Source organism: Patagioenas fasciata, chromosome Z (assembly GCF_037038585.1).
Source record: "Patagioenas fasciata isolate bPatFas1 chromosome Z, bPatFas1.hap1, whole genome shotgun sequence".
NCBI lineage: Eukaryota > Metazoa > Chordata > Aves > Columbiformes > Columbidae > Patagioenas > Patagioenas fasciata.
Genome location: NC_092560.1, coordinates 22,652,663 through 22,678,595, shown reverse-complemented (window position 1 = coordinate 22,678,595; position 25,933 = coordinate 22,652,663). Strand labels below are relative to the sequence as shown.

At 34.0% G+C, this 25,933-nt stretch overlaps 1 protein-coding gene across 30 annotated transcripts in view; it reads right to left on the bottom strand.

The window, feature by feature from the left end:
- PTPRD (protein tyrosine phosphatase receptor type D) overlaps positions 1–25,933 on the bottom strand; it is a 1,234,877-nt gene that overhangs the window by 770,686 nt on the left and 438,258 nt on the right. The gene's annotated exons all lie outside the window — the stretch shown is intronic.

Genomic DNA, 25,933 nt, shown 5'->3' with positions numbered 1-25,933 from the left:
AAATGATGTAAGAACTAATCAGTTATCAGCCAATTTTCATAAAGTACCATATTTTATAAGCAATAAACACTACATGAAAAACACATTTTTTTTTTTTTAAAGGCAGTTTATATAGACATCCATTTAGTGATATTAGCTACCACTCAGCCAGGTTCATGAAATCCATTACAGTTATACTTGCTGTTTGTTTGTTTTGTTTTCTTTTGTTTTCTTTTGTTTTCCAGAGGAAGTAAAATCATGTAGTCATTTCCCAACAGAGCAAATGAACAAGGACTCAGGTATCTACATAATCTACGTTGGGAATTCTCATTAAGTATTTCTCTAAGGATTTCCCACCTAACTCACCTTCTGATATAATAATGCAAAAAGTCTTTATAGATTTTTGTCCCATTACTTTATAGTAGTCATTGAAATTTCTTTGCTTCAGAATGTCCCTTTGACCAGGGAATATCATGGAGGCTGGCTGGATATACAGTTAAGCTGACATGTAGGTTGTCCTTTTAGCTACTGCCTCTTCTGTCCAAAAGAATTGCTTAGAAATTCTTACTAAATTTCTAGCAAGTGAGCTGGTGATTCAAAAATCTAAAGCTCTGTGAAGAAACTAAGGGAACCTCTGCATAATGCACAATATTCTTTGTGAAAAATTCAAGTGCAGATTTTTAGCAATGGGTGAAAATTTTTTGCAATACTTTGGAAGAGATAAAATGTTAATTCTAAATGGATAAAAATTTAGTACAATTATAAGCAAATTTAGAATTTAGAAACTTAAGAAAAAGCTTGTACTGATGGAGCTTAGATATAGGATCTGTTAGTAAGACCTCCACATGATGTTCAACTTGTAGTACATTCACATGCCCTTGAAAAAACAAACAAACAAACAAACAAAACACCAACCAACCAAACAAAAGAAAATAAAAGAAAAAAAAGTTTGTATTTTTTCCTTTTCACAACTTTCAGAAAGAAAATGTAAAAAAACAAAACAAAACAAAACCAAAACCAAAAACAAACAACAGATTATTTTTCCTCCAAAGTCATAGTTCATTATTATTAAAATGCTTAAAAGTCATCCTAAGGACAGGAGAATGTTGTCAAGTATATAAGCTCTTCTAGGGCATTGTCATTTTTTACTATCACCTATAAATATCATCAGGATTTTGTGGGTATCTGAATGAAATTAAAATAACTGTGCCTCAGAACTCATCAAGACGCACATATTACTTCAGCCTTCCTGAACATGTAAGCAAGTAATTCCCAATAGAATATATTCTATCACGGTATATCAACATAGTTCAGAAGTGCTGAAAAATACTAACTCTTCTGCAAACTGACACTTTTTTCTTCATAACATCTACTAAACCAGAAAGGCATCATCACCTGGACAGTCAATAAAGTAAAAGAGATGACTAATGCAGATCCAGACTTATCTATAATATAGTGCACAGAACCAAAAAGTCACAAGTTCATTTCTGAAATGCAGCATGCTAACTTCAAAGTCAGCCCTTGAAACTGAGGATTTTAATTTTTTTTTTTAAGTTGATACACGTTTCTTTTTTATTTCAAATAATACAAAATCTATTCAATCTGTGGACGGATTTTAAACCGGGGAAATCTAGTAAAATACTGGGCAATAACAGACATTAGGAGATGCTTGTCTTATTTAAATACAGAGATTCTTTTTACACTTTAAGCAATTCTTCAATTATGTGGATATGGTCAATCTTTCATCAGAACTACTTTTCAGGTTAAAAGGCTGGAAAGACTGCCACACAAAATTAAATAGATCAGCTTGTAACCTATATTCTCCATATTTTTTTCATCTCTTCTCTCCCAAGCAACACCAAACATCTGGTCCAGAGTTTTCAGTGGTGTTCAGCAACAAAATCCATGGAGCTTCAAAAGCTCCAATAGGGTATTTTATTCTTTATCATACAAAATCCAGTAAGGGCATGGTCATCATACTGAATTCAGGATCGATATTAAGATTTTTACATCATTTCAACAAATCTCTAGAAATGAATTGCATTTTGTCCCCTAAAAGCTATCTTTATGTTTTCATGTATTCGGGTGGAGTAAGGAACATTTATTAATAAAGTATTTTAAGCTAGTACAGATAAAACCAATTTTGAATAATAGAACTAGATTAAATTTAAGAACTTAGTTTTTTACATTAAGGAGCTAGACTTTTATTCCTGCATGTAAACTTTAGCTCTCTAATTCAAGGATGATGGAGTATTAAGCAATATTTAGGAGAAGTTGCTGTTCTCCATGAGATGTGTTTTTAAATTTCCCTAGGTCTTTACTACCTATGACTTTAACCTCTTAAAGTGAATGGTCTGATGAATCTAGGTTTTTTTACTGTAAGCATTTTACTGGATGTCCTGGAGCTGTACTTATATGTGTGAAGTGCAATGTATTTCAAAATCTACTAGGCATTTTGTTTCTTGTGGAAAGTGTAACTTAAAGAAGTACAGTTAAAAAAAAAAAATCTCTTCTTATTTTGCTTGTAAAGTGACTCTTGATCATAGCAGCACACCTTATTTTAATGGAGCAGTGCACTAGAAAAAAAGATAAAAATGTTGCTTTGTGTTAATCTGTGTTATACTGTGGAGCTTCTCTTGGTGGCCATTTTTTTACAGAGGTTGAATAACTCAATCTATTTGCATTCCTCAATTTTAATAATCCTTTAAATAACAATTGCAAAACTCCATTCAGAAAAAAAAGTCTTTTTCCTTAAGACAATTGTAGGCTATGGTTCCACTGTTGTTTTCAGATTTATTTCCTTACAGTTTAAAAGTCTAGTACTGTCATGACTACTTGTTAACTAGCAGCTTACTTGAGTCAAGTCATAAAAAACCTGTTAATCTTAAAATGGAAAGAACATATCCTCAGATGAAGACATCTACAATTTGAAATACTGTTTCTCTGCAATACAGAACCAAATTTTCTAACACTAGGATCAAAAATTAGACCTCCTTATCTTTGCAGAAAAAGAAATAACTTTCTATACCAAGCCTTTTACAAATTACTCTGCAAACCATAATTAGCAAAAAAAAAAAAAAAAAAAAAAAAAAAAACCCACAACCAAACAAAAACACCAAAAAAATAAAACAAAACAAAACAAAAAACTAAAAACCCACAAACCAAACAAACCAGTATGGAGTGACCTGACCATAAGGAAACAAGAGATACCTGCAAACATAAATTCTCCTTTGTACGTTTAGAAAGCATCAAAGCCCAGTTGCCTTTTCTAACCTCGGTCAAAAATTTCCTGTATTTTCAAAACAGTGTATCTGAAACCTGAACCTGACTTCTAGCCACTCATGAGATAGTGACTTTGTCTGGTAGATCAATCTATATTGTGCATGCTGCAGAATTGTATGCATACACCTGTGCATATAAATGTATGTATGTACTTACAAACATAAAAATACATATGTAAGTATTATGCATCTGTGTATACATACAAACACTAAATACCAAATCCTTGTTAATGCTGAGCTCCTGCAAAACCTTTTGGCTTGTATGGGAACTGCGCACTTCCTTAGAAGCTAGACAAAAAACTATGACTCATATCAGGTTGCACATTTAAGCAAAATAAGCTAAAGCCATAATAATGTACATCATGCACAAACAAGGTAGTCTGAATTGTCATTATTTACCCTATGACGCATCTAATAAAATACACAGATTGCAGTGTTATTTTTAATAGACAGTATTGCCTTTCAATAGATGTATTTGAGGTTGAGGAATTCACAATGTCAGAGAAAATTTACTTAGTATTATATAAACAATGATGAAGTTAACAGGTAGGAACCACAGAAGTTAATTAAACCTCATCAAAATAGGAAGAAGCAGTATTATTTTTAGGCCACTCTATTTAATTCTGAAGTTTTAACCAGATAGAAGACAGAACTCAAACAAAATGGGACTCATTTCCACAGAATCAAGAGCTTTTTCATTTTATTAGCAAACCCAGTAATTAAGTGCTAAAAATTTTTTAAAATCTAGCCTATTTCAAAATTTAGGTTAAAAAAAAGAGTAAGGATAATTTGCTTAATTCTTACTGAATATTGTGCAAAATCAATATTAATCTTCTGTATAGTTTTCCTTGTGGAATATCTAAATTATATGTAGCATATCTTATTGCATCATATCTTTTTATCGTTACAAAGTAAAGGATTTAAACAAGTCAGCTGCTGAAATTATTCATACTATGATACATAAACACAAGCAGGGAGGTATGGTTTCCCTTTGATTTTCTCTGTTCACTCTATTTCACAATGTTTAAACATTGTAGATGTTTCTGCATTGCAAACAAAATAATAAACTGAAAAGTGCCTACTAGTTGAAATTACAAGAGGTCAAGAATTCCAGTGGTAAAAAATTTGGTAATCACATACTGTCTAACAAAGGCTATGCATGAAAGATTCTCCCTTTTGAAAGTTTTTTTTACTATTTTTTTTCTGATAGATCACCTTACAAGGAAGTAAGAGTTTGCTTCTTCCTCCTCTTACGCCCTTAACCTCCTTGAGGAAACTGATCTTTTCAGTGTTATCCTTTCGAAAAATATGGTAACCATAATAACATGAAGCTGCATGTAAAGTTTAATAGTTAACAGTTTATTAAAAAGATGATCACAATAGGGTGGGCTTCTTTTAGTTGTATTGACTTTAATGCTGAAAATATTGGCACACAATAAGCAGCGAAGAGAAGCCAGTTGGAGGATGTTAGCTGTACTCTAAGGCACAGAAATACTGCAAAAAGGTTTATAATTTTCAGTAGAGGTTGCTCATGTGCATGCTTATTTGCTGCTATTTGCTCTCTGCACCTTAGCAAAAATATCACCTTGAACTTTCTTCCTGATTGCTGATTTTTTGTCCCTGACAGTTGACAAGCTTGACAGACTCTTTAAACTGCCAGATTTCTAAGTTTTGAAAGACCTTCCTAAATAGCACCTGGATAACAGCAAAGAAATGCTATAATATGAACCTCGCATGAATCTTAATACAACTCTTGTGTTAAGCCAACTGCTGGCACAGCAGTAGAATTTTTTTGACCAGTCAGAGAGAAAAAAAAAAAAACAAAAAACTGTAACAAGACACAAGAAATACTTGGGCTGCAACTCCCATCTCTTCAAATATTTTAGTTCTATTTAGGTAATAGGTTTATTCTTCATTTCTGCTATTCAAAAGAGGCTAGATAAAACCTTCAGTCGTATACTAATGGTTGCCCCCTGGCCTCCTTATTTGGTACTTAATGTTACATGTGTGTGGTTTCAATAATCAATCTAAATTAAAATTCATACATTATTCAATCTGATTTTCTTTTTTTTTCATCTTTCTGACCATCATTTTCTATAGATTGCAGACAGAAGCAAAAATGCACTCTGCTTTGAAAATATCATAAGCAATTTCAGCAACTCTTAAATATTCACATGGTGAGGATTCTAAAAGACACTCTTCTTTGATGCAGCAGTGCTGTGAAGGTTCAAAATTTGTTCATTCTTGTACTATTTTTTCTAATATATTATTTAAGTACTGTATTGTATACCTTTTAAATATTATGATTACCCTAGGATTTTTCATTTTCAGAATGGAAGGTATGGGTAAACATGAGGTACAGTATTAACACATTGACATGATCACTGTAATGTGACAGGAAATCGCATATTTTCCAGCAAAAAAGAAAGTAACCAATATTCAAAGGAAATTGCAAGTATGTGACAGACAAGCAGATGTTTTCTTTGGAACTTGACCACCAGACAGTACAAGAAACCTAGACATGAAAAAGCAAACAAAGCAACTGAAAAAGAAAACTACTACAAGTAGTGTCAAGGTAATTTACTACACCCAAGTTTTAGACACAACTCTATTCACAAACACAAATCATTTTATTTTCATGGTGTATTTTCTAGCCAAACTTATGCATTCACAAATATACTTAGAAGACAGAGCTTAAAAAGTAGTATCTATTGAAACCAAACAGATATAGATAAACAAAAATGTCCTTCAGGATCACCAAGTTTTTCTAGTGACCCCCAGTATGCATGTTTTTGATTTATTTTTATAAGGCACCCTTTAAGTAATTTGACATCACAACTTTTTTTTTTTTTTTTTTTTTGTCCCAGAGTTATAGGTTGGAGAACCTGAATGCAGTCGTGACCAGAGGGCCATGTCCGTGTCTATTTAGTGACAGAAAGGGTACAATTATGAAATACCAAACAAATGCTGAAGTTCAAAAGGAAACAAGAGGATAAAGGGCCACAGCTCTTCACAAAGATTACTGTTTTAAAGCGTTAATATTCATATCCATAAGGAGAGGTTTCCCATGAATACAAGCCAAGCCTGATCTGCAAGATACAGATGGAGTACTCTAGCTTTTTAGTAATTCCCTTTTATTATAATGACATATGTTAGTAAGGGCAGAGGTGGCCAACTTTAATGGTGTTGAATCCAGAATATGAACACTTAAAATGACAGAAAGTGTCTCTGCTTTTTAGGTTAATGGGAACATAATAGACGTCAATAAACCTGTATTCCCCTCCTTCCCATCAGCAAAGGCCAAGCTCACTAATGCAGCACATGAACAGAGTATTTACCAAGTTAGCAGGAGCTTGACTTAATCACGGTCAGACAGGCTAAAGCTGTCTAGGTTGTGACAAGGAGCAGCTGGAATATTTACCATTTTAAAATGTTTAAAGATTATATTTTTTTTTTTTTCTGAAATCCTTAACTTGCTCTGCAGGCAAATCTAGACAAAACTAAACAACTGAAATCTTTTAGTAGCTCTGAAATACACACTATTTAAAACTGTATTTCACCAGGTAATTCTTCTAAATTAACTACTACACTTTTTGTGCAACTGTGTAGCCATAGTCCCTAGAATATGTCTATTTAACAAAAGAAAGGTGTGAGTGCAGCCTTCTACTGATGTTCTTGTGCAAAATCCGTCTACACAACCAAGGCAGATCAACTATTAATACACGCTAAGATGGGTTCTAGCACAATTTAGAACCACAGCCCTCTTTGCCTAGTTGGAGAGTTTTTCCTTTTGATGACTAGAACACAATAATGATTTTGTCACTGCAATTTTCCTGCAATTTTCACAATGACTGTTTTCAGAAAATGAGCCTTTACTTAGTATCCCAACCTTCTTTAATTACCGTTCTACCACTGATAATGGAACCCTGTACACACAGATATAATAGTGGTTGAACATCGTTTGTTGCACTTCATTTTCCTCAGATGAAAGGCAAGAACAGTCTTATAAATATGTAGATAGGCTAGGGATGAGGACTTAATCTGAAAGCTAGATGAGGATTTTAACTAGTAGGTGGAACAGCTTTACCAGAGTTAAGAATACACTTCTCTGAAAATCAATATTTGTTCTTACGGAAGGGAAAGGGAAAACAAAAGGGGTAGGAGACATTCTGTTTCATTATTGAGAGGTTTAAAATTTCAGTTTTATTCTGGATGTGAAAGAAACAAAGATACTTTAAAATAAAAAGGAATGAGCACTCAAATTCATGATAGTATTTACAAATTTATAATACAGAAACATCTAAATCCTTTATCATATTTGGCTAATGCACATTATTATGGAACTACTCTTTATTTGGAAAAAAAAAATGTAATTCATAACAAACTGGCAAAACCTTCTGTATTTCACAAATGAAATTGATATAAACTTGTGTAGTACCAAACCAGTTAATCCTTTTCTAACATTAATTTTGACTTGGTATTTGTATGTATTAGCCACATCTCTCAATTTCTTTTTTGCTCTATTCTTTGAAAAATATATTATAATTTTGTTATTGGATAGAATATTCTAATTTAAGGAGAATTCAAGGCTACAACCTGCTTTATCCTTTTTGTTGAAAGGTAAATCAAGATGTCTATATTTTTCCAAAATTGTAAACCAATTGTGGTAAAATGAAAACAGGCATAAGAAAGTCTTAAAGCTCATTCTTTTGCATGGCACCTTAGTGCTGGGCTTTATGACCAGGATTTAGACAGAGTTTGGGCTCTTAAACACTCTAGTCCAAAAATATTGAAAGGCTTCTCAGATGAATATGGTGTTGACTCTACAACTTTTTCACAAAATCATTTGTTTTGAAAGAAAAAAGACTAAAGTTTTGTTTGTTTGTTTTTAATAAAAACTATGCCTATGTGTACATAGATATCTTAATTATTTTAAAAGCTTCTGAAATAATTTTTAACTTTTTCAGTGTACCCTAGTTCACTCCCCAGAGTGTATTTGTATGTATTTTTAATTATTCAATCAGCTTTTCTAATGAATATATTTAATATATTCTTGAAGTTTATTGAAAGGGAAGCTTAAATGCTACATGATCAAGTGCACATTCCTTGTACATCCCCAGTATAATTTTTCCACCTTTTAGTTATTTTCTGAGATTTAGAACTTTTTCTTTTTTTTTTTTTTTTTTTTTTTGTGTTGTGGTTTTCACTCCACTAAGCTCATATATGCTCTGCAAATCAGGAAGTAAATCTGAGGAATGAATCTCAAAACATCTATGGAAAGTCTGAAAGATACAAAGGAGAAAGTACCAGTAACATCACCTGTAAAAATTTACTCACATGGGGGAGTTTTTGTGACAGGAAGGACTAATGAAAGGTCAAAGAAGAGATGTTGGGGAAACTTACGATCTCTTGGGGAAATGCAGATTTATAAAACCAGTAGACTGAAAACAAGCAAACAACCAACACAGTTCAGAATCAGCTGGGTGGTGGGGTTTTGATTTTGTTTTTTGTTTGTTTGGTTGTTTTTTACAGTTGATTTGCCAGTCTCTATATTCAAAATAATTTAAAAAAAACATGAAGTGCTAGAAACTTTTCTAATACTAGCAACAGTTTCAATAAAATCTCATCCACAAGAATGTTATTTGGAATTAATTTTATCTTCTCTGTTTTCTGTTGTGACAATATATTAAGTTTGGATGATTTTATTAAAAAACATTTCAATATTCATCAACTCTTTCTAGCTGCAACCTCAGCACAATATTTGACATCTTATATCTTATGCATTCTATTTAATGTACCATGAAATATTTTGTAATTAAAAAATAGTTGTTTTTTTTTTTTTTTTACTTCCTGTTTGTCTGTGCCCTATTGTTTCTCTAGTAACAGCATTGACTCTTATAATCCATGCTCTGTTTTTATCTACTCTTTCTTCATTATTCATACCATGGCTGCAAGAGCTTCTATAAAAAATAGCATAGTAAAATCACTGAGGTGACATAGCAAAGGGAAACAATGGATATTCAATGTCTTTAAATCCTCAGACAAAGATTGCATGTATCTCTGAAAGTAAGTCATTAGCCAAGAAAAAGGTCACTGAGGGATTAATAGAACTGTGTTGTGTGCCTTATGGTGACCAGGAGCAAATGAACAAAATATGTAAATGATCTGTTGTGCCCTAAATAATGTCAAACAACCTTATACTACATTTTTTTTTCTAATTTTGCATTGCAGATGAATTTTGTATACTTTTAATGATAGTCATATACATAGGATAATATTCTTATTTCATAGATGGTGCAAAATTCCATACCTCAGAAAAGCTCAACTACAAACAACTATAATTTCCATTTCTAACACAGAATTGGCCATAGAAGTAAGGCCTCTATTTGCTAACACCCATGTTTCTTCTACTCCTTGAAATCCAGGGAACAGTTAAAGTTGCAGCAGCTAAAAATTATCCATTAATTAGAGTTGGAGCAAGCACCCATTAAATACAGGTGATAAATATAAATCAGAACAATTAGTCTGTCTAAAAAAGGAACATGATCAAAGCAGAAACTCTCTTCCAGCTGCTCATTTAATCTTACATTGCAGTGTTGTTCTGTTCTGAGGAGACAAATCTGTATGGGATGATGCCGAAATTTTACAGCTATGCATGCCTCAAGTTCATTTGTTGCAAGAAAGTACAGCCTGAATTGCATGCCTGCTGAGATTTTTGCATATGATTGCCTTTAATATTGTCAGTAATTTCAAAGAAACACAAATAAAACTAAGAAGAAACATTAATAAAATTAAGACCTATGTAGGTTTTGTAAGTTTTAGTGACATAAGTTGATACAGTCCAATTCTCAAAGTCATTTGAATAGATGTCAGTATATAATGCTATAATGAAATGTACTATAATAATTAGAAACAATCACAAGTGAAATCTACAAGTGCTATCATATTATGCAAAAGAGAAATAAAAAAAAAAGAGAGAGAAACCTTCTATAGACCTTCAACAGTGATGTGGAGAGAAACATAAATAGGAAAGGACAAAACTGGAGAGACAAAACAACACATGTTGTTTATCTTTTTACCCTAAGTGCTGTTCCTATCATAGAAGGACAATTAGTGGTATGACTCAGATTCCATAAATTTTATTAAACATCATCTCATCTTTATTTAAAAGTAATTACATTTCTGTAGGTCTCATAAATAATACAAAATCTTCAAGGGATATCTAAATTCTCTCTACTTTTGGGCAAAAAAAAAAAAATGCAGGAACAAAAAGGAATTACTCACTTTAAAAAAAATAAAAATAGTGACTTGGTCATGGAGGCCTTTGGGGAACACACTTATTCTTTCAAGATAGAATAGAAGCCAGACATATTTGTATAATGATTTTGCTAATTACTATCATGCCTAATTTTCTTACTGCAGTCTCACTGATATCTGTGGATTTCACAGCAGTTCAGAGAAAGAGAGAGATGATGTGCCAGCCCCCAGACTATTGCTGATTCTCATTAAGGCTTTATCTTCCCCATCATCCTTGGCAAAATAAGAGTGATAGAAGAGAAAAACTTCTGCTAGATGTAAGAAACTGGCAGGATACTACAAGTCACTATATCACCATCCTTTAGAAGTGCTCTGAAATAAAACAATAAAAACAAAATAATAAGTTTTGGAGGTTTTCTTTCTTTCTTTTCTTTCTTTCTTTCTTTCTTTCTTTCTTTCTTTCTTTCTTTCTTTCTTTCTTTCTTTCTTTCTTTCTTTCTTTCTTTCTTTCTTTCTTTCTTTCTTTCTTTCTTTCTTTCTTTCTTTCTTTCTTTCTTTCTTTCTTTCTTTCTTTCTTTTCTTTTCTTTCTTTTCTTTCTTTTCTTTCTTTTCTTTCTTTTCTTTCTTTTCTTTCTTTTCTTTCTTTCTTTTCTTTCTTTTTCTCTTTCTCTCAGCGAGACTCCATGGCAACAATACTGCAGAACAGACATTGGCCAGGACACTGCTAAGAGAGTATTAGCCAGAGTGGCTAGGACCTGTTCCTCAAAGGAGAAAAAGAAAATTTAAAGAAAAAAAAAAAAAAAAAAACTGGATGGGAAAATTACCAACTCTGGTCTACTTAAATTATTAAAGCTCAACAGAGATGTAAATATGTGAAAACTTGAGTGTTGTTTGGAAATAAACAGCAAGAAAATACAGCTGTGGTCTAATAACCTTTATGTTCATTGCCCTCCCTAAAAGATGGAATATAAATTCAGCCAAAAATGCACTCTTCTATAATCATATTCCAGTCTTTGAAGATAAAGCTATGATCCAAATAATCCTCTTTTTTAGTTTCATGAAGGCAGCTGTTTCTTTCAGTTACTTCTGTTCAAACATTACAGAATGATGAATTATTGCTAGTAATGAGAATAGATTTTGACCTTAAATGAGCAAGACCTGACAATCATTTATGAGAAAATAGCAAATACTTGACTATGCTTCAGCTTGAACCTACAAATATAGTACAGTAAATACAGTCAAATCAAGAGCAAAATTGTACCAACATATGCATTGTTTCAGGTTTACTGTATTAATATATAATTTACTGGAATATCATTTCACACCATGTGCTTGAAAAACACATTGGTCAAAAGCAAAGCTTTTCAATGAAGGCATTTCAAAATCACAGTAATGAAATAGCATCTCTAAATACAGAAGAGCTATGATGGGAAGTGGGGCTGAAGAGAGAAAGAATTCTCAGTAACAGTTTTCTGTTGCTTCTTTTTATTCTCCTGGGAATTAGCCTGAACATTCATTTTTTATGCTGCAGGGAGCCCTTTGTTAAGAGCTGGAAATCCATCTTACATACTCAGCTGTGTTTTAGGTCAAGTACTGCTCAGTAAACAGTCATAGAATTGCATATGACAGGTAATATTTCATAATGGGTTCTTCATCCCTAAGCTGCCCATTCTTTCATGCTGAACTACAATAGCTGAATTAATATTCAGCTGAAATTGGAGATGTATAATTATCTATTTTATACCAAAATTAATTTAATTTTGTGGGGAACTGAACACAGGAGCAACATTTGGAAGTTAATACTTCAAACTGAAGACAAAATTATTATTAGAAGTTACTTCAGAAAAAGCAACATATTCCTGTTTGATTTTTTTATTCCACACAGTACCAGAATGTACTTGAGCACTACTATTAATAATCATGAAGACAGTGTCATCAATACACATAATGCTGTTCAGTAGATGATTACTTGTTGTGCCATAAAAGTAATAGCTCTCTACACATAGCAATCAGAGGCACAAAGTGATATAATTTGGTACAGCAAACCTCACAATATTGTTTTACTTTTCAGGAGGACAGAACACAATGCAACCTGAGTGCTGTGGCTTCCATAGAACATAGTAGCACAATACGCTTGATTCTCTATTACAACTACACTTTGTACAGCCATTTACCTCTGAGAAAACTGATGTATAAAATGCTGCCAGACCATTAACTGTAGCTTTTCACAACTACTTTGTAAGATAAATGACTACATCAGATGCAATTGTGGATAATCAAGTCCATGATTACTTTTCTTTGCAGGACAGTATTGTCAGAGGTGAACACTTACTCACAATGTAGTTCCAGAACAGGTTTTATTCAGGGAGAAACCAGCTTAAGAAGCTCCTTATTGCTCCCCTGAAATGGAGCTAGCCTTCTGAATTGAACCAAAACTGTTGTTTGCAGGGGAAGGATTCATTGTTAGCACCATTGCATGAAAGTAGGAAGGGTAAGGAAAAAGAACTGTATCACTGGTATTTACTCTAATAATTTCAGCTATCTTGTTTACATTAGAGTCCCACATAAAGCTCTTCCAGAACAACTGAGGGAGAAGCAAACAGGTGTGAAGACAGAAACACACACCTGTTTGGTAAACAGGAGCACAAGGAGAAACATTTGTACCGACTCTTAAAATAAAACTTATTATTTGTTCAGATAAACATCACTGAAATGGCCCTACTAGAGTCAGCAGAAAAACTTGGGTGAGGGCCCTTGTGAATTAGGAGAAGAGATCTTTAAAAAAACACAGTAGACTTGCCAAAAATATTTTTTCTTACAAAGGTCCTAATTCAGATTATTTGTTAAACAGACAAAACAAATCCCCACAACTTTTTCTTAGTTACTTCAAAATTTTGTGGTTCAATACAATTTGAAATGGAGTTTCTACCATGGTCATTCTCTTCCTTTCCCTGATATGGAACTCTGAATCTCTACAGGAACATGCTCAGGTTCCAAATCCAGCAGAAAACTAATAGATGATCTTGAACTGTCTGATCAATGGATCTGACTAATACTAGATCACAGTTTCCCTTAGAGCTAATTTTTCACACTTTCTAGGCAAAAATGTGCATCTACCTCAGTTACACATATAAGTATGGAAACAGGCAGAAAAATGTGATCTTGAGATTGATTTCCAAAGAAATTTCATAACAAAATGATTTATTTTATGAGAAGGTTTTACTCGAAGTGGTGAACACATAGTTATTTTTAGATTCATCTTTAAATAATAGGCAAAGTTAATTGTAATTTTATTAAAAAAAAAATCCCAAAACTCTTTGTACAATAATTGCAAAAATCTAAAAGTAGAACTATGACACATACCTCGGAGAAGTACTCTGGAAATATTTCCAGACTAAGTTCTCTCTGGTTTATTTAAGAATCATACAGTGATGCATTCAAAGAACAAATCCAAAGTTGCAAAGCACTGCTATAAGGATAGTAATGCCTTTAGTCACTGTCTATCTTGCACTACTGGGCAATCACTTTCTCTCCAAACATAAATCCAAACCCAGAAAAATTATTTCTAAATTAATTCTTGTTAAGATTGTAATGCAAAATTTATTCCCTACTATCCCTACTACTTTTTTCTTCTTCAATAATCTTATAAGATATCATAAAATTTTATATTCCTTGGCTTCTCTCATAGTCAGCTTAATTTATTTGAAGTAGGAGCTAACACTTTGTGTTTCAACATTCAAGCCACTTTGTCTAACTAGGTGCTAAAAGGTGCAGCAACACAGGTCAATTGTCTTTTTCTTTTTTTTTTTTTTTAATAGAGATTGCAAAATTGAATGGAATTTATACAGCAAGAGAAACTTCAATAGGGTATGATTCAAAAGTAAATTTATAAGAGGAGTATCCTTTTAATTTAGATTATAACAGGCATTTAAAATAAATTCAACACTTAGGCCATGCAAGAATCCTTATCTGAAAAAATGGATAGCTCAATATTATGCTTTTGTACCTCAACTTCACAAACTTAAATATGTGAACCAGCATAAATTAAGCACATAGTGGCATGTATATCAAGCCTGACTGAATGATCGACTAAAATATGCTGTAATTGTATTTCTTTGCTAGAGAAGTGAGTTTCCCCCCAAGAAAATGATACATATTGTCAGGCATTATTTGTTACTATATGAATGAAGTTCATCCCTGTGTTGAAATCTGACACAAGACCAGTTGTGTATTACATAAATCATTAAAACACAGAAATATATATGCCTCTACATCTGCACACATACACCTGTATCTCAAGGCATATATATATTAAAAAGACCAGAAAAGGTTTTGAATTGATTATTGCTTTGGCACACTATACTTCTTATATTGTAGAAGCATAATTAATATAACATCCTATTTAATACAATATGATATGATAAATAATATATTACAAATAATTATACAGAATATTGCATAGTATCATATAATAGAATAGAATCTTATAATTCTCTGCAGCAATGGCCAACATTAGTGTTTTCCTAGAGTTTGTCAAGCCTTCTTTTCATGGTTTTTATTTGTTTGTTTAGTTGATTTTAGTTTGGTTTGCCTGGGTTTTGTTTGTTTTGTTTTGTTTGTTTGTTTAGGTTGTTTATCTGTTTCTTATTATAAATAGCTAGAAAATTAAGTAGCTATTTCAATCATTTTCTGGTGACAGCATGCTCACTAGAGGTCCTAGGGAATGCCAGTGCCCGTTTATGCCCGCTGTCATAGAGGAGAGAAGGAAATACATTAATTTAGAAGCACTTCTTTAACTGGTACAAAACTGAGCAACATGTACCAAAAATTCAGAAATGAAGTAAAAGGATAAGCGATACAAGCTAGATATAGAACAGTAAAAATCAAAAGTAAAACAGATAAATTACTGCAAAACAGGAACTTATAATGAGCTATCTTTATTTACAGGCTTTGCTTTCATTTCACATAAGTAACCTGTACTAATACAAACACAAGATTTTTTTCTCTGCTTTATTAAGTAATACATTTCACATTTCATGCCTTTTTCAATGGAAAACAAAAAAACAAACACATACAATATTTTGGTACTGTAGTGCATCATTTGCTTAAGATTAGCACAAGGTAAAATTTAAGCAACTTTCAAAGAGGTAGAGATATTACTATTATTTTACACTGTGTTTGACTTTGGCTTGAGTGTTAGTTCTGATGTTGAAAATTCTAGCAGACAGATATAACAAGTAGTATTATAAATATGCCATAATACAGCTAATACTTTCTGACCTTTAGATAGACAAAGTGATAATTTCAGATTCTATCAGAATAAATTAATGTGACTTTGCATTGACTAAGGTCCTGTCTTTGTGCTGACTGTTCTCCTTCCCCTCTACTCTGCCCTGGTGAGACCACATCTGGAAAATTGTGTCCAGTTCTGGACCCCTCAGGTCGAGAAGGACAGGGAACTGCTGGAGACAGTCCAGGGCAGAGCCACCAAGATGATGAAGGAAGTGGAGCATCTCCCTTATGAGGAAAGGCTGAGGGAGCTGGGGCTCTTTAGCTTGGAGGAGACTGAGGGGTGACCTTATTAATGTTTACAAATATATGAAGGGTGAGTGTCATGAGGATGGAGTCAGGCTCTTCTCAGTGACAAGAAATGGTAGGACAAGGAGTAATGGGTTCCAACTGGAACACAAGAGGTTCCACTTAAATTTGAGAAGAAACAACTTCTTCACCATGAGGGTGACAGAACACTGGAACAGGCTGCCCAGGGAGGTTGTGGAGTCTCTCTATGTCAGGGAAGATCTAAGAGTGAGCAGGAAATCTGTGGGAACCAGCTTAAGACACAAAAAAGTTTTAACAAATATCCATTTTCCAAAAATGTATTTGGAAAACTTTCCAGGCGACCAAAATACGTAACTGTGACAGGCATTTGTGGAGATTTGCCAGTTTGTGGATGGTGTAAATCTGACAGTACAAGGTTCTTCACACTTTTGCAGACCTTCTCACATTTCTGGTTCTTTCCTGTTTTCCTTTTCACCTTTTTCAGAATTTGGTTTTTGTTTTTGTTTTTGTTTTTTTTTTTTTCCCCTCCACTAACATGTCCGTATGTGCCAGTAAGCCCTGTTCTCATTTTTCTATTTCTTCAGAAATCTCAGTGCACCTTCTCACAGCATTTTTCCATCCCTTTCCTTTGCTATACCAAATAATAACAAAAAACCCCTATAGCCCAGTGCTACCCCAAAACCAACTAAAACTGCTGTTGTGGAAAACAGTTTTTATCAAACTGTTTATTTTTCCTCTTGGTGCTGTACCTCAAAGATTCTTTGCCAGCAATGCTTATAACCAATGAAAACAGTGTTTTAAGGGCTCCAAGCAGAAGCAGTGAGAATCTACACTAGCACAGAGGAGTCCACAAGACGCAATGTTCTAGTGGGCTACCAGGTGAGAAGAAGACAGCTGGAAATTAGTAGCATGAAACTTATGGGATGGAACTGCAGGCCTACCGTTCAGTAGAAAACAGACAAAAGCCCGGCTGAAAGGAGTTTTGTTTACTGAGCATTTCTAGAAGAAAAGTCAAACAAGCGAAAATGTAAACATATTTCCACTCAGCTGTCAGAGGGTCTGAGATCTGAAAAGATTCTTATCTGCTCTAGGAACACAAAGGTAGGACCTTTGTTGACTGCCTTTTCATTCAGTCCCCGAAAGAGCAGTGCTAAACCAAACAGGATGGAAAAAAAAATCCTTGGAAACCTTTCCTTTTAGAAATTAGGAAAAGAAGTGCTTATTATTTCTAAAAACAAACAATATATCAACCTGGCTGATACACTAGGTATCTTTGGCAGTCTGAATTCTGCTATTGACATTTTAAAGATTATTCTTTTTACATTTTAATTTTACATTGAACTTACTTTAAGGTATACTATGGAATTAAACACATTCTTTAAATACAAAAGGCATGAAAGGAAAGACAATTTATAAGCAACCGTCTAGTGATTCTCTCTCTGAGCACCATTTTGTTTGAGTTCCTAAATTCTTTCTGTTGTTCCCAAATTTACGTATACTAGAAATCTAGGATCTAGAAAGCTGGAATCTACATATTTCACCTACATTTGTGTTTTTAAAGAAGCAAAAATAGTTAAGTCCCTCTTCTTCAGATCTTATTTTTCACTTCTGAAATGGAATTTTTAACTGATATTTGTTGCTAAGACTAAGTCTTGATAAGCACAAACTTTTGTCTACTTGTAGCACAATAAGGTCTCTGTGGATCTAGTTATTGAAAGATGGAAATACTGGAAAATGCCTGCATTTGCTCTACTCAGCCAAAAAAAGAAAGAATAACAGGCCACAGGTCATACTTTTTAGTTCTTTGAGTGATTCACACTACATTTATACCTCTTCCTCTTCTTTTCCTCTTAAAAATTACAATAGTCTTCAGATTTACTAGTATTTATTTCCCAAAATTAGATTTATATTGAGTATGATAATGACAAAAATAAAAGTGTTTTAATTTCAAAAACCTATTAAACAGCTCTTGTGGAGAGTCTCTGGCTGTGTGCTGTGAACAAGCCAGGGCTTGATGCGGCTGTGCTACACGGAAGGATTTCCCTGAGACACCAGAGACAAAAGGAAAGTAAACAGAAGCTGCTCTGCCCTCGACCCAGGCTGCAGGAGGGGCGTTGCCGCTGCGCATGAACAGTCTGTGAACAGTGCCCTGCAGCCAATCACCATAGTGGGGGGGGATGAGTGACTGTGAGTGTAACCAATTGTAGCCTGCACTTGCCGCATGGCCTTTTGGTATAGAGTATATAAGGCTTGGAAAAACGTGGTCTCGGGGACATTGATATTCAGTGTTGTTTAAGAGTTCATTAAAGAGTACGGATGGTAAATTCACATTGAATTAGACTCCTTACTCTCGCCCGGCCCGCCCGTTCGATCAAAGAGCTTATGCCGGCGTCTGGATTCGTCGAATTTACTACCACCACAAGCTCTGTCTAAAAAAATAAAAAGGGTTTGAAGTTCAAATGAAAGACAATATCTGAATGACAGTAATCCCTAGGGGAATGCATGGCACTTGCCAGACACTGTAAAGGTTTTATAAATGTTGTCTTCTGCAAAGTCGACTGCAAACATCATAAGGCCTTTGGTAAATATGTCTACCACCCTTTTTGTTTGACTAGAAATATTGAACTTCCTGCCTTTATGATTATAAAGTAGAGAAGATTATTTCAGATTTTTTTAAAAAATATTTGATTAGTGGCCTCTTTCTTTTCCCTTTGAATTAAGTTTCAAATCACACAGAGTTAACTCTTCGAAAAAAGTCTTCCTTAGCAATACAAGCCTGGCAAAACAATCTATTTGGAAGTCATATATGAGTAAACATATAGAAACACTGTGGCTGGAAAAGAAATAATAATTTGGCTGCCTGATCCATGATATTGGAATGAGTAGGCAAAATTCTGCACTGTAGCAAAATTGTTTATTTTGCATAATGCAAAATGTTTATCTCTTTGGCAGACGGAAAACACCACATTCTGTTTGTCTACAATCATTTACTGATAACTGTATGAAATTATTTTTTTCTGATTATTGTTTCAAGTATATTGTTGATAGTATTTCCCTGTTTTTTAAGACGACTAAAATAAAAAATGCTTATAAAAATCTGTAAAATATCACAGACTTCAAAATAAGCATAGTTAAAATATTTTCAGTGAATGTATTATGAGAAATGCTACGGTGCTTTAAAGAAACATCATCATTAGGACAAAAATTCTACATTTATCATTATTTTGACTACTCACTGCTGTTAGACTAATACAGTCAGAAAAAGGAACAATTTAAAACACTACTGTTTGGATAATGACAAAAGCTACATTGCCTTACTTTTCTCCATAACACATATCTAATTATTTCCCCTCTGCTTTAAACACAAAAAATTCTACAATGCAGATCTTCAGGTACCTCATGGAAAATTTTTAATCCAGATAAAACACTTAAATTCTTTGTCTGACCTCTTTGTATTCAAGCTTCAATAGAGACTTTTCCATCTGTGTAAAATTTACACATTTAGGCTTTTGGCCCTACCTAGCATCAAGCCTATCAGAAAATATTTGATTAGAAACATTCTGAATATTACAATAGAAAGGTGGGAAAATACTAGCAATTTTTGCCACAGATAAGACTTGCTCTTGACTACTGGCCTTGAAAATCAGACTAGATGGCAACTTCCCTCGCCCAGACATGGCATAGCACTCATCTGTGGGCAACTCCTTCAACTCTTATGTACTGACCTCAGAGATGAATCACATACAAGAGGAGAAAAATATTCTCTCACTGTTCATCTTAACTCTGTCTTCACACAGAAAAAAAAAAGAAAATGGTATTTACCTTAAATGGCAATGATTTCAGTTTCTTAATTCAGAAACTTACTGTCAGAACCAACTATGTTGTTCTACACAAAATTACATATTACTGTCACTGGTCTATCAATCATCTGCAATGTTTTGTACTGTTTATAATGTGTTTAATTAAATAATAAAATAATTAACAGAAACTCTGTGCAGCCATAGTAACTGTAAGAACTGAGATCAGAACTGAGATCAAAGCTTCTTACACTTTAAGTACCAAAACAGAAAAAGGCCAAACCCAAATATGCTCCCTTTTTTTTTTTTTAATAAAATCAATGTGTTGTAAAGACTTCAAAATAAAAACAGCCCCTTGAGAAAGAAACATAAGTTTAATTAATGTATATATTTTATACAGCAGAAACATACCAATCTAGTAGCATCTGAGGAAGATATTATTGAGGTAGTTTCACTCCTACTTTTCACCTACAACTTGCCTGATGAAATTAAGTACCTGGTGAATTAATCATTTCCAAAATGGACAGTTGATTTGGATTTTTAGTTGGACATCAGTAGATCATTTATTAAAGAAAGCTATGTAGGGAATATGTTGTCATTGTTGCAGTAGAAAAACTCATATCTTGGGGTAACTGCCTATAGGCTTCTTAACATTGTAGAGCTCTCAGAAGCACCACAATGCTAAAAATTTGTGCTAAGTTGCGACTTTACAAAGTATTAAGGAATTTGTGCCAGTTGGTTAATAAACTAGAGGTCTTTGCTTTTCAGAGATGGAGGTTGCCATCCTGAAACTGCAAATATTGCTCGCTTCCATTCTAGGTACTTGGGTTGCATTTGTTTGTTGAGATCTCCCAAGTGGGAGATTTACTTTTTCTTTTCACAAAATTTATGTAGCTTGATTATTTTTGTTTCAGTTGTTTTCCACTATTTGACATATTAAAAAAAAAAAAAAGAAAAAAGAGAGAAAGAAAGAGAGAAAGAAAGAGAGAAAGAAAGAAAGAGAGAAAGAAAGAGAGAAAGAAAGAGAGAAAGAAAGAGAGAGAGAAAGAGAGAGAGAAAGAGAGAGAGAAAGAGAGAGAGAAAGAGAGAGAGAAAGAGAGAAAGAGAGAAAGAGAGAAAGAGAGAAAGAAAGAGAGAAAGAAAGAGAGAAAGAGAGAAAGAGAGAAAGAGAGAAAGAGAGAAAGAGAGAAAGAAAGAAAGAAAGAAAGAAAGAAAGAAAGAAAGAAAGAAAGAAAGAAAGAAAGAAAGAAAGAAAGAAAGAAAGAAGGAAAGAAGGAAAGAAAGAAAGAAAGAAAGAAAGAGAGAAAGAGAGAAAGAGAGAGAAAGAAAGAGAGAAAGAAAGAGAGAAAGAGAGAAAGAGAGGAAGAGAGAAAGAGAGGAAGAGAGAAAGAGAGGAAGAGAGAAAGAGAGGAAGAAAGAGAGGAAGAAAGAGAGGAAGAAAGAGAGAAAGAGAGAAAGAGAGAAAGAGAGAAAGAGAGAGAGAGAGAAAGAGAGAGAGAGAAAGAGAGAAAGAGAGAAAGAGAGAAAGAGAGAAAGAGAGAAAGAGAGAAAGAAAGAGAGAAAGAAAGAGAGAAAGAAAGAGAGAAAGAAAGAGAGAAAGAGAGAAAGAGAGAAAGAGAGAAAGAAAGAGAGAAAGAAAGAGAGAAAGAAAGAGAGAAAGAGAGAAAGAGAGAAAGAGAGAAAGAGAGAAAGAGAGAAAGAGAGAAAGAGAGAGAGAAAGAGAGAGAGAAAGAGAGAGAGAGAGAAAGAAAGAAAGAAAGAAAGAAAGAAAGAAAGAAAGAAAGAAAGAAAGAAAGAAAGAAAGAAAGAAAGAAAGAGAGAAAGAAAGAAAGAAAGAAAGAAAGAAAGAAAGAAAGAAAGAAAGAAAGAAAGAAAGAAAGAAAGAAAGAAAGAAAGAAAGAAAGAAAGAAAGAAAGAAAGAAAGAAAGAAAGAGTGAAGATATCCGATGTGGGTCATGTAGGATATATCACCTTCGGAATTTTTTTTTGAGATACTAACAAACCTTCCTTTTGCCATTATAATAAACATAAGGTTTTTGCATGGGAGCAAGTAAAAGGAACACATTGCTATTTTTTTCAGGACCTTCTCAGACATTACAGAAATAATGTGCTAAGGTTTGAGTTTGGTAGTAACTTTTGAATACACAAGGAGAAAAAGAAGTGATTCATACACATAGACCTTTTTATTGGCTGAATTTTTTTGGCCATTCTAATTTGAGCCATATGCTGCATAATCATTTTATGAGACTATAAAATTTTTCTCAGTTTATATATATGCCATTTTTTCTGCTTGTAATATGTAGGTAAGATGTAGATGCATTTTACAAAATAATGTAGTTTTTAGCACATTTAAGACCGAACTGTTTTCTTATCTTTTTCATCTTGAGTAACAAATAACACTAATGTCTTTCTACTAATTTGACTGCTGTAAATAAAAAGAATTCAAAATGTTACCAAATTCTTTTTAATTAAGGAACACATAATATGAAAAAGAGTAAAAGATCCAGAAATGTATTAACAGAATATCAGAAAAAAAATCTGATATATGCAGAGAGACAGACACAGAATTAAAAAATATTTAACTATACAGCCTCAAAGATCACTGAAATGTATTCCATCTCATCAGTCAAAAAATACATACACTGGACCTCAGTTCAGAACTGATCAGCTGAAGGAGAGGTTTGAAAGAATTTTGCTGGAAATCATATGAACATGGTTGTCTCAATACATATCGACAACAAAAACCGTGAACACTTAAGCACTTCTATATTCTTTTTCATATTGATCTCTTTTTTGTACGTGTGTGTAATATATTTATTTCATTCATTTCCTTCAACTTTATCTTAACATACAAGATTTTTAGAAGTATCAATTTGAAATGCAACTACATAGCATTATTTTATTCCATTTTTTTGAAACAGGTAATGTGTAGTAAACACAATCATCTGCAAATTATTACCTACATTATACAATTTTATGATATGTATTTGTTTAAATTTATTTTGTTAACTCTACTACTGCATAATAGCAGTTGTAATAAAAACTCAAACCTTTATTTGCAAATAAAGAACATAATTATTCTCCCTTGAAACCTGTGCTGGTTCTGGGTGGGATAGAGCTAATATTCTTCACAGTAGTTAGTATGTGGTTGTATTTTGGATTTGTGCTGAAAACAGTATTGATAATACAGAGATATTTTAGTTTTGCTGAGCAGTGCTTACACAGAGTCAAGGCCTTTTGTGCTTTTCACACTGTCCCACCAGCAAGTAGGCTGGACATGCACAAGAAGTTGGGAGGGGACACAGCTGGAACAGATGACCTCATCTGAGCAAAGGGATATTTTACACTATATGATGTCATACTCAACAAAAAAAGCTTGGGGAAGAAAAAGGAAAGGGGGACATTTGGAGTGATGGTGTTTGTCTTCCCAAGTCACTGTTAAGCATGATGGATCCCTGCTGTCCTGGGGATGACTGAACACCTGGCTGCTGATGAGAAGTCGTGAATGAATTCCTTGCTTTGCCTTGCCTGTATGTGCAGCTTTTGTTTTACCTATTAAACTGTCTTTATCTCAAGCCACAAGTTTTCTCATTTCTACTCTTCTGATTCTCTCCCCCACCCAGCTGGTGGAACTGAGTGAGCAGCTGTGTGCTTACTTGTCAGCCGTGGTTAAACCAATAACACAGCTGAACAGTGCTGATGGCTGATCAGAAGAAAGCAAACAGGTGAAGATACTTTCTAATCCAACATTTTTGAAATGTTTAGTTGACTTTGGGAAATTATATGATTATATGCAAAGAATAATAAAGCTGAAAGGCAGAATTTTGTGTCCTTTTCCACATGCTATCTTTCTAGGAACTTGCTAGTCCAAATATATTTAGAGATCTAGATTTGTTTTATTGTAAGAAAGAACATCTTTTGTCATTATGAGGGAGATTAGGTTTTGAATCATGGAATGATAGAATCATTTTGGTTCAAAGAGACCTTAACGATCATCGAATCCAATCATAATCTAATTCTAGCACCAAACCATGTCCCTAAGAACTTAATCTGAAATGCTTTTTAAACATCTCCAGGGATGATGACTCCACCACTTCCCTGAAAAACCTGTTCCAGTACCTGACAACCATTTTCGTGAAGAGTTTTTTCCTAATATCCAATCTAAACTTCCCCTCACACAACTTGAGGACATTACCTCTTGTCCTATCACTTGCTACTTGGGAGAAGAAACCAACACCCTCCATGCTACAACCTTCTTTCAGGTAGTTGTAGACACTGATAAGGTCTCCCCTCAGTGTCCTTTTCTCCAGGTTAAACAGCCCCAGTTCCCTCAACCGGTCCTCACAAGACTTGTGCTCCAGACCCCTCACCAGCTTTGTTGCCCTCTTCTGCACCCTTCCTAGTACTTCAGTGTCCGTCTTATGATGAGGTACCCACAACTGAGCACAGCATTCAAGGTGGGGCCTCACCAGAGTCTGTACAGTGGCACAACCACTTCTCTAGTCATGCTGGCCATGCTATTCCTCAATACAAGCCAGGATGCTGGGCACACTGCTGGTTCATATTCAGCCAGCTGTGAATCAACACCCCCAGATCCTTTTCCAACAATCAGAAAATATTCACTCTGTATGAAGTTTGAACCCTGAAGTCATTTAAAACAATCGAGAAAACAATTTTAAAATTAAAAACTATACCTGCTTTCTGGCACTATTGCTTAGAAATTTTTCAATTATATACATTATCCATTAATCAAGTTTCGATGGAGTTTCATGTTAGTCCGACTGATACAGCAAATACGCAGAGTAGGTGTTCAACATTTGTCATTTGATAGGACACAGCAGGATCTGTTAAAAACTAAATTTCAGCTACCCATGTTATTACTCCAGAAAAAGATCTGGTTTGTTTCTTGAAATAATCCTGTTCTCCCATATGCTAAAGCTTTTTTTAAAGCATCCTTGCTAAGTTTAAATACTTTTAAAAGGCTTTAATTAAAAACATTTTTATTTTGTTAAGGTGTTTTGCATTTTAGTGCAGTCCAGGATCAACCTAATGAACTAAAATTTTGTAAGGATTATCATATGACATTTATTGACCTAATGTTAGTTTAACTCTGTAATCTGAACTTTGTGTGAAAACATGTTGTGCTGGTTTGATTGAAAATGAGTTAATTTTCTTCATGCAGTTAGAAACCTTTCTTTTTCATAGTTAGCACAGTCATTATTTGGACTTAGTTTGAGAATAAGAGATAACACCTCAGCACAGAGCTAATGTTTTTAATTGCTCCGGTCTGAGAGCCAAGGACATTCCGAGTGCTCTGCCCACAGGTGTGAGGCATCAAGGAAGGGGGGCATGGATGGGGCAGAGCTTGACTGACATCCAGACTGATCAATAAGAGTATCCGATCCCATTAGCATTGTCTCATATGTAAGGAGAGTTGGGATCTTCTGGTCTCTCTGTCGGGCATTCTCACTCTTGTTCGCTTTCAGGAGTTTTCTCTCTCACCCGCTTTTTCTTTGTTCTTTTTGTTGGAGACAGGGCAGTTCAGTTCAGGACCTTTTGACCTTTTCCCATTTTGCAGAGGCCTCTGGGCTTTTCTGCCTTTTTCCTCCTTTTTTCTCTCTTTGGCATCAGCTGTTCGAGACCAGGTTGCTGCTCAGTGTGGGCAGAGTTTGTGAGAAATTGCATTGCATTGAGTATCTTTTATTTTAAAATCTATTTATATTCTATACATATATTTATTAGTAGTGTATTAGTATCTTGTTATTTTATTAAACTGTGTTTATCTCAATTCAAGTTTCTCCCTTCCCTTTTGATTCTTTCCCCTGGCTGGGGGAGGGGGAGGAGGTGAGTGAGTGGCTAACGTGGTTGTATTGCTAGCTCATGTTAAACCATGACACATGTTTATTTTAATGACACCTCTGCTGACATGAAAGAGTAATCTGCAAATTAGTGGACCTTCTTTTGTCTGCCAGAAGAAGGTAAAACTAGGAATATTTCAATAGGAATAGTAGCCAATATAAGTGGTTAAGTGGTGATCACCATGTCTGTGGACATGGGTAC